Raw genomic sequence first — 14,269 nt, 5'->3', positions numbered from 1 at the left:
TCTCTGCCCTCTCAGATTGGCATAGGGTGAGCGGGAATGACTTTCTCTCCCCTCCCTGACACACACACACACACACACACACACACACTCACTCTCTCTCTCTCACTCCTCCCTCCCCCCTCCCCAGTACTCTCCCACCTCATGCCTCAAGTCTAACACCACCAGCCTGTGGAACATTTCAGCTGCGCGTGCACACACACTCTCACTCTTCTCCCTTCTCCTTCTCCAGCATTCCCCTCAGTTCAGTGGCAGGACACCATTCCTTTTGGCATATCAGCCTATGTGATGCCAACAGCTTCACCTGCCCATGTGGACAGATGCGGCATGACTCCTCCCCTTTCTGTCACGTGGGCCAACTCGATGCGGCCTGCTCCTCCTCTTGGTCTGCAGATTCCAATATGATGCTGAATTTCTTCTGTGCATGTGCCTGAAGAAAGGAGCATGACACTGGCACTGGGGAGCGGCACTTACCTTCTCATGGCAGCGTTGCCTCTGAGTAGCTCAGTAGCAGCAGGAGTGGTGCCCCTGGGTGGTGGCACCCCTTGTCTTATAGCATTCCTGCTCGACCACCCAGTTCGCCCTACCCAAAAGCCAGCACTGAATATGGCAGGTAGGAGCCTGCAGCCCCCTCCCACACTTTGTGTGTGATGTTAGGTGTAAGGCTGTTCCCCTTTCCCCCAGTGTGTGGCTATGAGTCATCTTCCTTTTTGTGTGTGTTTGGGACTCGGGGTGCTAGCGTTCTTTGCTTCTAACGTTTTACTGACTCCACCTCTCCATGCTAATACCTCAGACTGGTGAAGGGACTTGCAGAAAGTTGCTCTGGAACATAGGTTTCTGGAGTGAGTTGTGATTTTTTTTTTTTGGAAACTCATGGTAAAAGGTTCTTTTACTTTCCTTCAGGTAATCTGGAAGGGCTGGCTTACCATCAACAACACTGGAATCATGAAGGGCGGGGCCAAGGAGTATTGGTTTGTCCTGACTGCTGAGAACCTTTCCTGGTACAAGGATGATGAGGTAAGAAGCTCCAGTTCTGGGTGGGAGGAAGGGAGAAAACATTATCTTTAGGCTCCATGCATACATTGTATCTTCCAAAGGTCCTGTCTCCCTGGCCAACCCCACTGCATTCACAGTTCAGGCTCTTCTCTCACACATCCTATACCTTTCCTGGTACTTCTGATAGTTTGGTTTTGTGCTCACCTGTGTAGAGTGGTATCCAGCCTAGATCATTCCCAGCTGCATTCCAGAGATGACCCAAACTGTAATTCTTTCCTCTTTGGAAGGAAAGAGGAAAACATGACATTATATGAATAAACTTGGGTGGGGGTTATTTTTCCCTCCACCTTGCTACTGTTTCCACCTCCAGGAGAGGGCTTGGCAGCACAGGGACTGAGAGACTGGGTTGGGTGAGGGGGGTGAGGAAAAGGTAGGGTTGCATAGAGGAGATGGTGTGCTAAGATAAAGACGATGTAGAGAGATGGGGAGGAATTGCTGAGACATAGTGCAGGGAGGATGCAGAGGGGAGATAGGGAGGGGAAGCTGGGGCTGAAATAGGAAGTGCAGAATGGAGATGGGATGGGGGGTTGGCCTGGAGGATAACATAAGAAGCGCCATGCCGGGTTAGACCAAGGCTCCATCAAGTCCAGCATCCTGACTGTGGCCAACCTTGATCTTTAGGAAACAGCTGGCAGGTTCCAAAGAGAAGATCCATTTCTTGCTACTCACTGCCAGGGATAAACTATGGCTTTCTCCGAGTTTACCTGGGCAATAATTTTTTTTATGGACTTTTCTTACAGAAACTTTTATAAATCCATTTTAAACCAAGCTACGCTAACATCTTTCACCGCATCCTCTGGCAATGAAATACAGTTTAATTATGTATTCAGTAAAAAAAATATTTTCTGCATTTGTTTTAAATCTGCAATCTGCTAGGATGCAGCAAGTTGATGGGGAGGCCTGGGACTAAAGGATACAGAGAGGTGATGAAGAGTGGTGTATGTGGGGTGGGGATCTAGGAAAGAGAGTGCAGAGAGGAGATGGGGGTGGAGCCTGGGACAGAGTGGATACGAAAGAGACATTCAAATGCATTCAAAGGGATAATGAATATCCCGCTAATATCATTAATCCAGAGAGGGTCAAACATCTAAAGAACAAAAATGAAAAATCAAAACCCCTGGTTTAACACTACTCTCAAAAACATGAAAACAGCCCTCAGGAAAACAGAGAAAGAATGGCAAAAAAGTAAGCTGCCCGCCACTCAACAGAAATATCGCACACAATTAGCTGCCTACAAAAAATCAATCCAAAACACAAAACGGGACTACTACGGCAAAAAAATAATAAACGCCACCAACAAATCCAAATCCTTATTTAACATTGTTAACAACCTCATTACCGATAACTGCATCTCCAACTCAACCATCACCAAAAAAAACCTAAGCCAAGATTTAGCTATCTTTTTCAAGGACAAAATTTCCAAAATAACAGATGCCTTCAGCTCCTCATCAAACTCCAATTTTCTAACATCAACAAACAACATCTCTCCTTGGCTCGACTTCAGACCCATCTCCATCACGGAAACAGAAAAAATGCTGAAAAAAATCAATCCTGCACACCACGACCTAGACACCATTCCCACCCGAGCACTTAAAGAAATTGCTTATCCTTTAGCCCCTACAATTGCAGCTATCATCAACAAATCGCTTGAGGAAGGCGAGCTACCTCCCAAGCTAAAAATCGCTACTATTACACCTCTTTTAAAGAAAAAAAAACCTCAATCCTAATGACCTAAATAATTACCGCCCAATCCCTAACCTACCCTTTTTGCCAAAATGACTGAGAAGGCTGCTCTGAAACAACTCATCGATCATCTTGACGATAACAAAATTCTTTATCCCACCCAATTCGGCTTCAGAAAAAACTGGCAGTACGGAAACTCTCCTACTTAACCTTTCCAATACCATCCTAAGAGGTCTCGACAACAAAAAAGGTCACCTTCTGATTCTGTTGGACCTCTCTGCAGCCTTCGACACAGTGGATCACAAAATTCTGATTTCCAACCCTTGAATCTATTGGGCTTGCTGGCAAAACTCTTAGTTCGTTCACTTCCTTCCTTAATAATAGATTTTTCAAAGTTTCTCACAACAATTTATCTTCAAGCCCTATCCCCCTCGAAACAGGTGTACCACAGGGATCGGCTCTATCTCCCATTTTATTCAACATCTACCTTATTCCTTTATGCCATGTCCTTATCAAGCCTTGACATTACATGTATGCCGATGACATACAATTCTTGTTCCAATCTCCTCTACGATAGAAGATGCCATGTCAAAAGCAGCCTCTCACCTTGATGCAATCAGAAACATGTTAATCCACCTCAAATTATGCTTTAAATATGAGCAAAACTGAATGTATCCTAATTAACAGAAAAAACCTTGGATTAAAAACAATACCACCCTTCCACTTCGATAAGACCCTCATCCAACTTAAAGAAAACGTGAAAGACCTGGGTTTCTGGTTAGACATTGATCTAAATTACAAAAAACACAGCTCTACAAAAATTAAAGAAGGCTTTCATAAACTACAAATAATCAAACACCTAAAACCTCTTCTTCACCCCCACGATTTAAAAATCTTACTACAAGCCCTCATCTTTTCCGGTTTGGATTACTGCAACTCCCTTTTGATTGGTTTACCAAAATCATCTTTGAGGCCCTTGCAGCTACTTCAGAATGCTGCTGCCAGATTTCTAACGGGTAAAAGCAAATATGATCACATTACCCCTGTCCTCAACCAATTACAATGGCTCCCAATAGAAAAAAGAATTGAATACAAAGCTCTTTCATTGATCCACAATGCAATCTACAAAGCCGACTACACTGCCTTTGATGACATTATACACATACTTCGCCCTCAACGCACAACAAGAACTTCTAGTAAACTTCAACTTGTGATTCCCTCACTCCCAAATGCCAAACTATCCTCCACCAGAAACAGAGCCTTCTCCATCATCGGACCAAAACTATGGAATTCACTACCCCACTTCCTCACCGCGCAAGAAAACTCAAAATCCTTCAAAAAAGACCTAAAGTCTTGGCTTCTCAACCATACTCTTAAGGACAACTCTCAATGACTTTATACTATAATCCCATTAACTGCCAACTTTAAATATTCCATTTGGACAATCTCCACTGATTCAAGCCACTGTTACCTCCTTATTGAAGAACCCAGTTATCTCTGCCTATCTATTCAGTGTATCTACCCTGTTTACACTATGTTCTTTGTTCATATCTCTTCTTTTGGTGCCATTTCCCACTATTGTTAAACTTTAAAGTTTTAAATCTTTCAATGTAACAAGTTGTTCCATATGTAAACCGGAGTGAAGGCATCTATGCTATACCTCGGTATATAAAAAATGCAAAATAAAATAAAATAAATAAATAAATTTCTGTCTCTGCCGATGTGTCTGAAAAGAGATAAAGTTAAAGCGGTTACTGCTATCGCCCATGAAAACATCCACAACAGTGTAGGAGGGAGAACTTAGCAACATTTTAACAGGAACATAACCTCTACCATTACAGAGAGTATGACATTTACAAATGCACATTTCATAGGTGTGTCAAATGGCATTAAACATCCACAAACCAAGGAGAGAGGAGATTCAACTCACTCACCAAATCTAAGCAACGACTCTCAGTGAACTTGTTATCCAACAATTAATTTCCCGGCAAATGACAATATCATAAAGATTGTTGCTCTAGTGTTGTAATCTGCAGCCTCTCACCGCGCAATGGGTCGCAGGCCGTTATCAGCTTACAGAGCTTGGTATAGTATAATCATTTACTGTCATTTGTCCACCCACCAAATACCTTTATTCAATAACCCATCTTATAAACCTATTACTATATTTCTCAAATTATAAACTTTAACTGAACAGAAACGTTCTTTAAAAGTCAAGTTCATCACAAATTGGAATACTTAGCCATAAATTTTCATCGAGCAGCTACAATGCTTTGCTGTTCAATTTCAACATCCCAACATGTTTCGACTGAAATATCAGTCTTCTTCAGGGGAAACTTAATATCTCGAATCAGGCCAACATATTCATTATATCCTAAAAGTTAAAAACCAAAAATTAAAAAGACACACTCAAAGCAGACCACACAGCTAGAAATCTAAGCTAAGCCAAAGAATAGCATAGACTGTCATTCATTGTTGCAACATATAGAAATATGCTACACTTACCCGGACCGAAGTTACAGGTCTCTCTAGAGATTCAAAATGGCGCCTCAGCGTCCTAGTTGGTCACTACAGTCGTACTCACGCTGAATTTAAACACATCCCATCCATTCCAGCAACCGGAAATCCGGATCCTCTGTACCCAATAAACTACATTACCATAGTTCTATGCTCTTAAACCACCCTAATTTCTTTAAAAGACCGACCAATCGATGTCTTTGTTTAATCCTTCTGGATCAACCGTATTAAAGTAGTAGATCCATTTTTGCTCTCTTTGAAGAAGATAACCATCCTCCACGATGGTTATCTTCTTCAAAGCTTTGCTGTTCAATTTCAACATCCCAACATGTTTCGACTGAAATATCAGTCTTCTTCAGGGGAAACTTAATATCTCGAATCAGGCCAACATATTCATTATATCCTAAAAGTTAAAAACCAAAAATTAAAAAGACACACTCAAAGCAGACCACACAGCTAGAAATCTAAGCTAAGCCAAAGAATAGCATAGACTGTCATTCATTGTTGCAACATATAGAAATATGCTACACTTACCCGGACCGAAGTTACAGGTCCTCCACGATGGTTATCTTCTTCAAAGAGAGCAAAAATAGATCTACTACTTTAATACGGTTGATCCAGAAGGATTAAACAAAGACATCGATTGGTCGGTCTTTTAAAGAAATTAGGGTGGTTTAAGAGCATAGAACTATGGGTAATGTAGTTTATTGGGTACAGAGGATCCGGATTTCCGGTTGCTGGAATGGATGGGATGTGTTTAAATTCAGCGTGAGTACGACTGTAGTGACCAACTAGGACGCTGAGGCGCCATTTTTGAATCTCTAGAGAGACCTGTAACTTCGGTCCGGGTAAGTGTAGCATATTTCTATATGTTGCAACAATGAATGACAGTCTATGCTATTCATGGCTTAGCTTAGATTTCTAGCTGTGTGGTCTGCTTTGAGTGTGTCTTTTTAATTTTTGGTTTTTAACTTTTAGGATATAATGAATATGTTGGCCTGATTCGAGATATTAAGTTTCCCCTGAAGAAGACTGATATTTCAGTCGAAACATGTTGGGATGTTGAAATTGAACAGCAAAGCATTGTAGCTGCTCGATGAAAATTTATGGCTAAGTATTCCAATTTGTGATGAACTTGACTTTTAAAGAACGTTTCTGTTCAGTTAAAGTTTATAATTTGAGAAATATAGTAATAGGTTTATAAGATGGGTTATTGAATAAAGGTATTTGGTGGGTGGACAAATGACAGTAAATGATTATACTATACCAAGCTCTGTAAGCTGATAACGGCCTGCGACCCATTGCGCGGTGAGAGGCTGCAGATTACAACACTAGAGCAACAATCTTTATGATATTGTCATTTGCCGGGAAATTAATTGTTGGATAACAAGTTCACTGAGAGTCGTTGCTTAGATTTGGTGAGTGAGTTGAATCTCCTCTCTCCTTGGTTTGTGATTAATTCAGGAGAGGCAGTTGCTTCATAATAATTGATTATTAAACATCCACATACTTTAATTATGCCAATGCTATTAAAGGCGCACCATGGCATTGTTCTGGAGGAGCATATTCTTCACCACTGGAGCTGTCATCCGTGCTGCTCTCTGAAAACAGAAATAGAAAAATTGTCACAGCCGCGCATGCAACAATCAAGAATGGTACAAATGTTAAATGTCTTCTTGGCATTTGTAAAGAAGACCTTGACGCTTACAGGTCAACCATGAGATTTGCTAACAGCATGTACCTTCCGCTCTGCGGTGCGCCAGCAGGGCCCTCAGGTAATCCGGCTCCTCTCTCCGGATCCGCCTTGCCCGCTTCTTCAATGCCTCAACCTGGCGGTAATACAATAGAAATAGGAAACACAAGTTGAACTAAACGTTTACTTTGCTTTTGAGGCAAAAAAAAATTCAAAACAAGTCTAACAAGTGAAGTGTCTGTTTTCCTTTTGTCATCCACAGCAATACAAAACAACTACCAAAATACTTCAAACAAGTCAAGTACCAGTTGTCCTATTGTCGCGCACAGCAATACAAAACAACCACTCAAATAAATGTAATTTCCTTGGTTCAAACAAGTCAAGTGTCAGTTTTCCTCTTGTCACACACAATACAAAACAACCCCCCAAAATATATGTTATTCTACTTGTTTTTTTTCATGCATGTTAGAAGATAACAAGAAACAGAGGCCTACGAACTTACCTCCCTCGGGTACGAAGCCTGGGCGTTGAATTGGGCCCTGAGCGCCCGTCAGGCCTCGTCGGCCCTGTCCTGGTCCCGCGGGCGCCCAGGGCTGAAGTACAGGTGCCGTTCCTGCTGGACGATGAGGGAGGCCAGCAGCCTCACATCACCCGCTGCAAAATTCGGAAGTCTTCCTCTGGGCATCTTCCAAAGCATTAACATAATGGCCGTCTGGGCGTGGCATTACACGTGCCTCTCATGTGGGTCTTTGTCTAATGCCTTATTAAGTGGAAAGTAGTGGCGCGGCCCCACTGGCAACACTGCTGATTCTGACAGGGCTGCACTGCCTTTCCACTTATTAAGGCCGCGCTTACCACACCGATAATTTTGGCAGGCCCATGCTCCTGAGGAGGATGTGCGCACCCTGCTGGAAGTAGTCCAATGCCGCGAGGCCGGAAGTGATTCCCTTGGTCACGAGAGCTGAAGGAGATTGTGCTGCCTGTTACGTCAAGGAGGAAGTGAGTGAGAGAGTATGTGAGCATGTGTGTTGGAGAGAGAAAGCATGTGCGTATGTGTGTGGGAGAATGAGAGCATGTGTTCTCGTGTATGGTACAGTGACAGCATACGTGGGACAGTGAGAGCACGTATGTGGGACAGAAAGAGAGCATGTGTGCTTGTGTGTGGGAAAGTGAGAAAGAGCATGTGGGCATGTGTGGGAGAGTGAGAGAGCGCATATGTGCCTGTGTGTAAGAGAGACAGCATGTATGTGGGGGAGTGACAGAGAACATGTGTGTATATGAGAGGTAGCATGTGTTACACGCCCCGCCTGTGGCTGTCCCGCATGTGGACCTGTTCACCTTCATGGTCCCACAGCAGCTCCCGGGACGACCTCCCTCGCGGTAGTTGCCAGTCCTACCGGACATCTTGGCCATGCCCATACACGCGCGTGCGGACCTGCCCGAACTCATGTAGGGCCAAGAGCGGGTCCTAGCTCCGCGGCGTACCCTGATTGATCCCCCGATATAAGGAAGTTCCTGTCTTCACTTCCTTGTCTTGGCAATCGGGTCGGTTTGCTCTGAGATTGCCTCTGCGCTTGTACTTGTTCCTGCTTGTCCTAGTCTCGTTCCAGGATCCTTCTGTTCCATTTCCGTTCCTGACTCGTCCCTGCATCCTAGTTCCTGTTCCTGCTTGTTCCTGTGTTCGTCTATCCATCTATCCAGGTAGTACCCTCGGACTGTCTTACTGGTACTGACCTCAGCCTGTTCTTGACCTGCCTGCCTGCCACCTGCCTCAAAGACCACAGCCTGTTCCTGACCTGCCTGCCGCCTGCCTCAAAGACCACAGTCTGTTCCTGATCTGCCTGCTGCCTGCCTCAAAGACCACAGCCTGTTCCTGACCTGCCTGCCGCCTGCCTCAAAGACCACAGTCTGTTTCCTGACCTGCCTGCCGCCTGCCTCAAAGACCACAGTCTGTTCCTGATCTGCCTGCTGCCTGCCTCAAAGACCACAGTCTGTTCCTGATCTGCCTGCCGCCTACCTCAAAGACCACAGTCTGTTCCTGATCTGCCTGCTGCCTGCCTCAAAGACCACAGCCTGTTCCTGACCTGCCTGCTGCCTGCCTCAAAGACCACAGCCTGTTCCTGACCTGCCTGCCTGCTGCCTGACTCAAAGACCACAGCCTGTTCCTGACCTGCCTGCCGCCTGCCTCAAAGACCACAGCCTGTTCCTGACCTGCCTGCCTGCTGCCTGACTCAAAGACCACAGCCTGTTCCTGATCTGCTGCCGCCTGCCTCAAAGACCAACAGCCTGTTCCTGACCTGCCTGCCGCCTGCCTCAAAGACCACAGTCTGTTCCTGATCTGCCTGCCGCCTGCCTCAAAGACCACAGTCTGTTCCTGATCTGCCTGCTGCCTGCCTCAAAGACCACAGCCTGTTCCTGACCTGCCTGCCGCCTGCCTCAAAGACCACAGTCTGTTCCTGATCTGCCTGCTGCCTGCCTCAAAGACCACAGCCTGTTCCTGACCTGCCTGCCGCCTGCCTCAAAGACCACAGCCTGTTCCTGACCTGCCTGCCTGCTGCCTGACTCAAAGACCACAGCCTGTTCCTGACCTGCCTGCCACCTGTATCAAAGACCACAGCCTGCCTCTGACCTCGTTTGACCTCCAGTACCTGACCCCTGCTTTGCTTGACCATTCTCTGACTGACCTCTGGACATTGACCTTGCGCCTGCCTGACCTCGTCTCCAGATTCCTCACCTTGTCATCACCAACTCTGTTCTGGTTCTCCCTGCTCCAACCAGTTGCCATCCTTGAACCCGATCGCGCTCCCCGTCTCTGTGGGCACGCCGGACTTTCACTCTCCTAGGAGACCCTGCGAGGCCCACCTAAGTCCAAATGGACTCCTCCCTGGGGGACCTCAGGCTTCCAGTGGTGAAGCTCTTCATTGCCTCTGACTCCTCCGGTGCTCCGCCCCCTGGGGTCAGCTACCTCCTGTTCCCTTTCAGGAGGCGTTCCATCTCTGCCCCAGGACAAGGGTCCACCCCCGAGCGCAACAGCATGTGTGTACACAACTACTCCAGTTACTCTCTGCCTGCTAATCCATTACAATTTCAGGGCATCTGGAAATCAAAAGTTCCAAGGAATGAATGGGGAATTTTTAAAATCCTTATTTTAATTGTTGGGTGGTTATTTGATGTGTCTGTTTTGAAATATCTTATTGAAAGATTTGTGTATGAGTTTTAATTATTGAATGTTATTCTATTAATTAATTGTTTTAATTATTCTTTTTATTGATATGGTTTTATTAATTTTGTTTTATGAGGAATGGCAATGTTTCTGTTCTTTCCATTATTCCAGTGCATACAGAATTTGGCTTGTTGCAGTTTCCAGTTGAGTTTGTGTCTGTACATTTCTATTTATACTGTATGGTCTCTTTATTCTGTATTTGAGGATCTATCTGTGTTTTGATGTGTGACTGAAATTTGTTATTCCATTAGTGTGTAGTTTTCATGTAGGGATCTATTGTTGTAGGTCCCGGTCACAGCAGACCACGGCCAGCCCCCCCTACCTGCCCGCTGCGAGCCGGCATGCCTCCCAGTTGACGCATGCTCCTTGCTATGGGGCCGACCGCCCTGCGGCCTCCCACGCGGCTCAAACGCCGCCATCCTGCTCTCTGTGGAGCTCTCTCTAGGCGGGTGCGCGGGAGGCTCCGCCTCTTCAAGGGGCCGCGGCGGAAAACTTCGGCCCGGCCCCGACTGATGATGTCAGGACTGAGGGGTATTTAAACCCTGCCTCAGTCCTTCAATTCTTTCGCCTTAGCAACAGATCATCTCCTCAGAGTGCTAGTTGCTGCATTCCTTCGCTTCCTGATCCAGTTCTGATTCCAGTTCCTGTCCGTGCTCCTTCCTTCATACTCCAGTTCCTGAGTTCCTCTTCAGCTTGATCTCCTGGAACCGACCCGTGGCTTGCTCCTCGTCTTCGCTTGCTGCTGCCTGTCTCGACCCTGGCCTGGTTTCCTCGTCTCTGCCCGCCTGCCCTGGATTCTCGGATCGGACTCTCGTTCTGCTTCTCTGCTGCCTGCCCAGACCCGGACTCCTGACCTTGTCTTCATCTCTCTGCTTCTGCTTCGCCGAGGCAAACCTGCACCTAAGTCCTGCCAGTCCCGGTACCCAAGGGCTCAACCTGCGGGGAACAAGTGCTGGTATAGGTGAAGCTCTAGCTGGGTTTGACCTCTCTTCACCACCTACCGGTGATGGGAACCACTGAGGGCATACCCTCTGTGGTGGCACTTACACCCATCCACAAGGGTCCACAACATAATAACATCTATATTTTTTGTTTCCTACTAGGGGGTGTATTGCTATTTTAGGCCTGGTGTAATATTTGTATTAACTTTCATAGGCAGGGTTGTTGCTGTTTGAGAGCTGGCAGTTAGTGCTATTTTTATATAGAAAACTTTTCTCGTGGCTCTCTGTGGGTCATGCCCATGCCCAAGATGCATTACAGTAGGCCTGATACCATATAGATTCCAAACAACTTTTGCTTCTTGCAGGGTTTTCTGGCTGGCAACTCAGCAGTGTATGTAAATATAATATACATATTGTAAGTGATATTTTACCTCAGAAGATTGTGCTTTGAATGTTTTCATGTAAAATCTGTATTATAAATGCATAATTTTTAATTGTGTGTGAGGCAGTTGTGATGGGGTGGAGGGTGCAAGGCTATAAAGTTTTCCCTTGCACTGGCCATGGGCATTGCTGTATAAACATTTAACAGAATCTCCCAACTGGTGGTGTCATGTACTGTGTAAAGGGGGAGGGTGCAAATTTTCACTTGGCCACAGGCGCCAAATTTCCTAGCTAGAGCTCTGGCTTTTTATGGTTGCTTTCAATAATTTCCCTTGCACTATACTGGACACTGTTTTACCTCAGGATGTCCTTTTTCATGTAAAACCTGTTATTATAAATGAATAATTTTAAACTGTGTATGGGGTAGGGGGGGGGGCAGGTTGTAAGATTTACCTAGGGCACCAATCACCTTTGCACCGGCCTTGAGCAACGATGAAGACAGCAGCGGCTTGGTCGAGGAGGCTGAGACCATGAACAGCTCACTGTATTATGCAAGCCGCTTTCAACACATTCATACACGTCCGATCGCTCCTCTTCTCTCTCTCTCTCTCCGGATAGAGACCCAATGCCTGCACACACGACTCGCCCAACCCACTCCTTCCTCTATCCCACAATCCCTCGTATTATTAGGACTGTCCATTCTCTTCTTACTCTCAGCCTTTCGCGTCTTGACATTGCCATGGGAAACAGACGGGTTTTTGCCTCCCCCCCCCCTCCTCTTTCCGGGGCCCCTTTCCCTTTCTTTTCCTTCACCGCTCATCAGAACGCTCAGCTCTGTTCATTTCCCTTATTAGTGCGTGGGGCGTTCGCATTGGCTTGCACTCGGGTTTGGATTGGTCGGCAGAGTCGGGCGGTGCTGAGGAAAGTGGAGGCGGGGCGAGGATCGCGGCATCAGATGTAGAGCTGGAGAAGGGGGGAGGGGACGTGAGCTGTCAGCCGGAGCTTGTGAGCAAAGCACGAAAACCTCGTTCCCTGCTGCCAGGTAAGGCTGCGGCCCGGGCTTCACTCGCCGCGAGAGAAGCTTCTTGCTGGGCAGCCGTGAATACTACCTTTCATGCGAGGCTTTGTTCTCGTTGCTGGCTACCGCCTCGGTTATTGTACTTCAGACTCCGCTGACGCCACCCTAGCTTTTCTGTTCATTCTGGGGGTTCTCTCCTTCCTGAGGAGCTGTTAATATGATCCCAAGTTGTTAAATGTGGGATGTCTTGTTTGCAGGGCCCGATCTTTACAAAAATATTTGAAAAAAAGCACGTTTTATTTTTAAAACATTTGTTTTAAAGTGAAGTTATTAAAACCTTGGATTTATTTTCAGATAGGTTTTTTAAACCATCCTTTAATGATTTGTGCACAAAGTTTTTGCATTACTTTATGTATGTCTTTAAATAATATCAGTGTGTATATAAAATATTAATGAAGTATATGCTCAGTTGGAGAAAACAATATTAACAGTACTACCATTGATTTCTGTCATCCAAATGGAGTTCAACATGTCTTCCATACTTCTGGTGTCTGATAATGTTATTTTTTTTAATTAGCATTAGAAATTACAGTTGCATAAACTGGTGCAGAGGTGTAGAAAGCAAATTTCCCATAATCACTTGGGTGTCAGTGAGAGCAAAATCCATGAGCTCTTGCTTCACTTTTCTACTGCAGGACTGCACCTTTGTTAGCAATACTAATTACAACACTGAGTCTTGGAACGTGAAGAATCTCAAATGCTGTAGTCTAGGACTAGTGCTTTTAGCTAGGAAATAGAAAGTTGTTAGTGTAACTGTGGAGGAAGAGTCCATAAACCATAATTAAGGTGGACATGGGGAAATCCATGGCTTATCCCTGGGATAAGTGGCATTGAATCTATTTAATTTTGGGGATCCTACCAGGTACTTGTGACCTGCGATGAGAAGGGTGACCAAAAAGGTGGAAGGTCTTCATCGAATGACTTTTGAGGAGAGATTGAAGAATCTAAATATGTACACCCTGGAGGAAAGGAGGAGCAGAGGTGATATGATACAGACTTTCAGATACTTGAAAGGTTTTAATGATCCAAAGACAACGACAAACCTTTTCCGTCGGGAAAAAAATCAACAGAACCAGGGGTCACGATTTGAAGCTCCAGGGAGGAAGACTCAGAACCAATGTTAGGAACTGGAGGCGCACCGGGCTAGTCCCGGGGGCGCCGAAAATAACGCGGGGTCGAGCAGGAGGAAAGGCGGCAGAAGGGAGGGGTGAAAGGGGGAGGGGGCAGGAGGTAGAACGGACCAATGGCAGCGCAGCAATTTGAATGGCTGCGCTGCTATTGGTCATCGGGGAAAAGAAGAGAGTAGGGCTAGCAGGGACCAGGCAGTTGGGAATCCGGCTGCCAAGCGAGCGGCTGAGTTTTGCTTGCTGGCTTCTGGCCGAATCCCCAACTGCAGACTTTCGGACGATGCGGCGCCTTAAGGCTAAGGCAGAGGGCAGGTCCTCGGCGGGGGCCCAGACGCGTCCTCCTTCGCGGTCTCGGGCGGGCAGGGCTGCAACGGTGAGAGGAGAAGCGGGCGTTATGGCTGTGAGTACTCGGGAGCGAGGGCTGCGGCTTACCTCCCACCCGGTCTCCCCCCGGTCCCGACCCCCCTCCCCCCTCCCATTGCCTCCCTGCTTCCTTACTTATCGGACTCCGGGGAGAGCGGGCCCGAGGCAGACATGGAGCCTTTTGCGGCCCCTCCCCCGGTGCTTTCGCCG

The 14,269-nt window shown here is 46.3% G+C and overlaps 1 protein-coding gene and 1 long non-coding RNA gene across 3 annotated transcripts in view; one reads left to right on the top strand and one right to left on the bottom strand.

The window, feature by feature from the left end:
* Positions 1-6,754: 6,754 nt before the first annotated feature.
* LOC115093253 lies at positions 6,755-12,246 on the bottom strand. The gene is made up of 3 exons (XR_003857250.1): positions 11,945-12,246; positions 6,995-7,082; positions 6,755-6,854 (listed from the first exon to the last, which is right to left on the bottom strand). It is a non-coding gene; the product is annotated as an uncharacterized LOC115093253 (long non-coding RNA).
* Positions 12,247-12,404: 158 nt separating this feature from the next.
* IDH1 (isocitrate dehydrogenase (NADP(+)) 1, cytosolic) overlaps positions 12,405-14,269 on the top strand; it is an 87,930-nt gene continuing 86,065 nt past the window's right edge. The window contains exon 1 of one of the 2 annotated variants that reach the window (XM_029606380.1): positions 12,405-12,533. The gene's annotated coding sequence lies outside the window, so the exon portion shown is untranslated. The remainder of the gene's footprint in view (positions 12,534-14,269) is intronic. The other variant, XM_029606381.1, reaches the window with a different exon arrangement.

Source organism: Rhinatrema bivittatum, chromosome 6, assembly GCF_901001135.1.
Source record: "Rhinatrema bivittatum chromosome 6, aRhiBiv1.1, whole genome shotgun sequence".
NCBI lineage: Eukaryota > Metazoa > Chordata > Amphibia > Gymnophiona > Rhinatrematidae > Rhinatrema > Rhinatrema bivittatum.
Note: the sequence above shows the minus strand (reverse complement) of the source record. Positions and strands in the feature narration are given on the sequence as shown.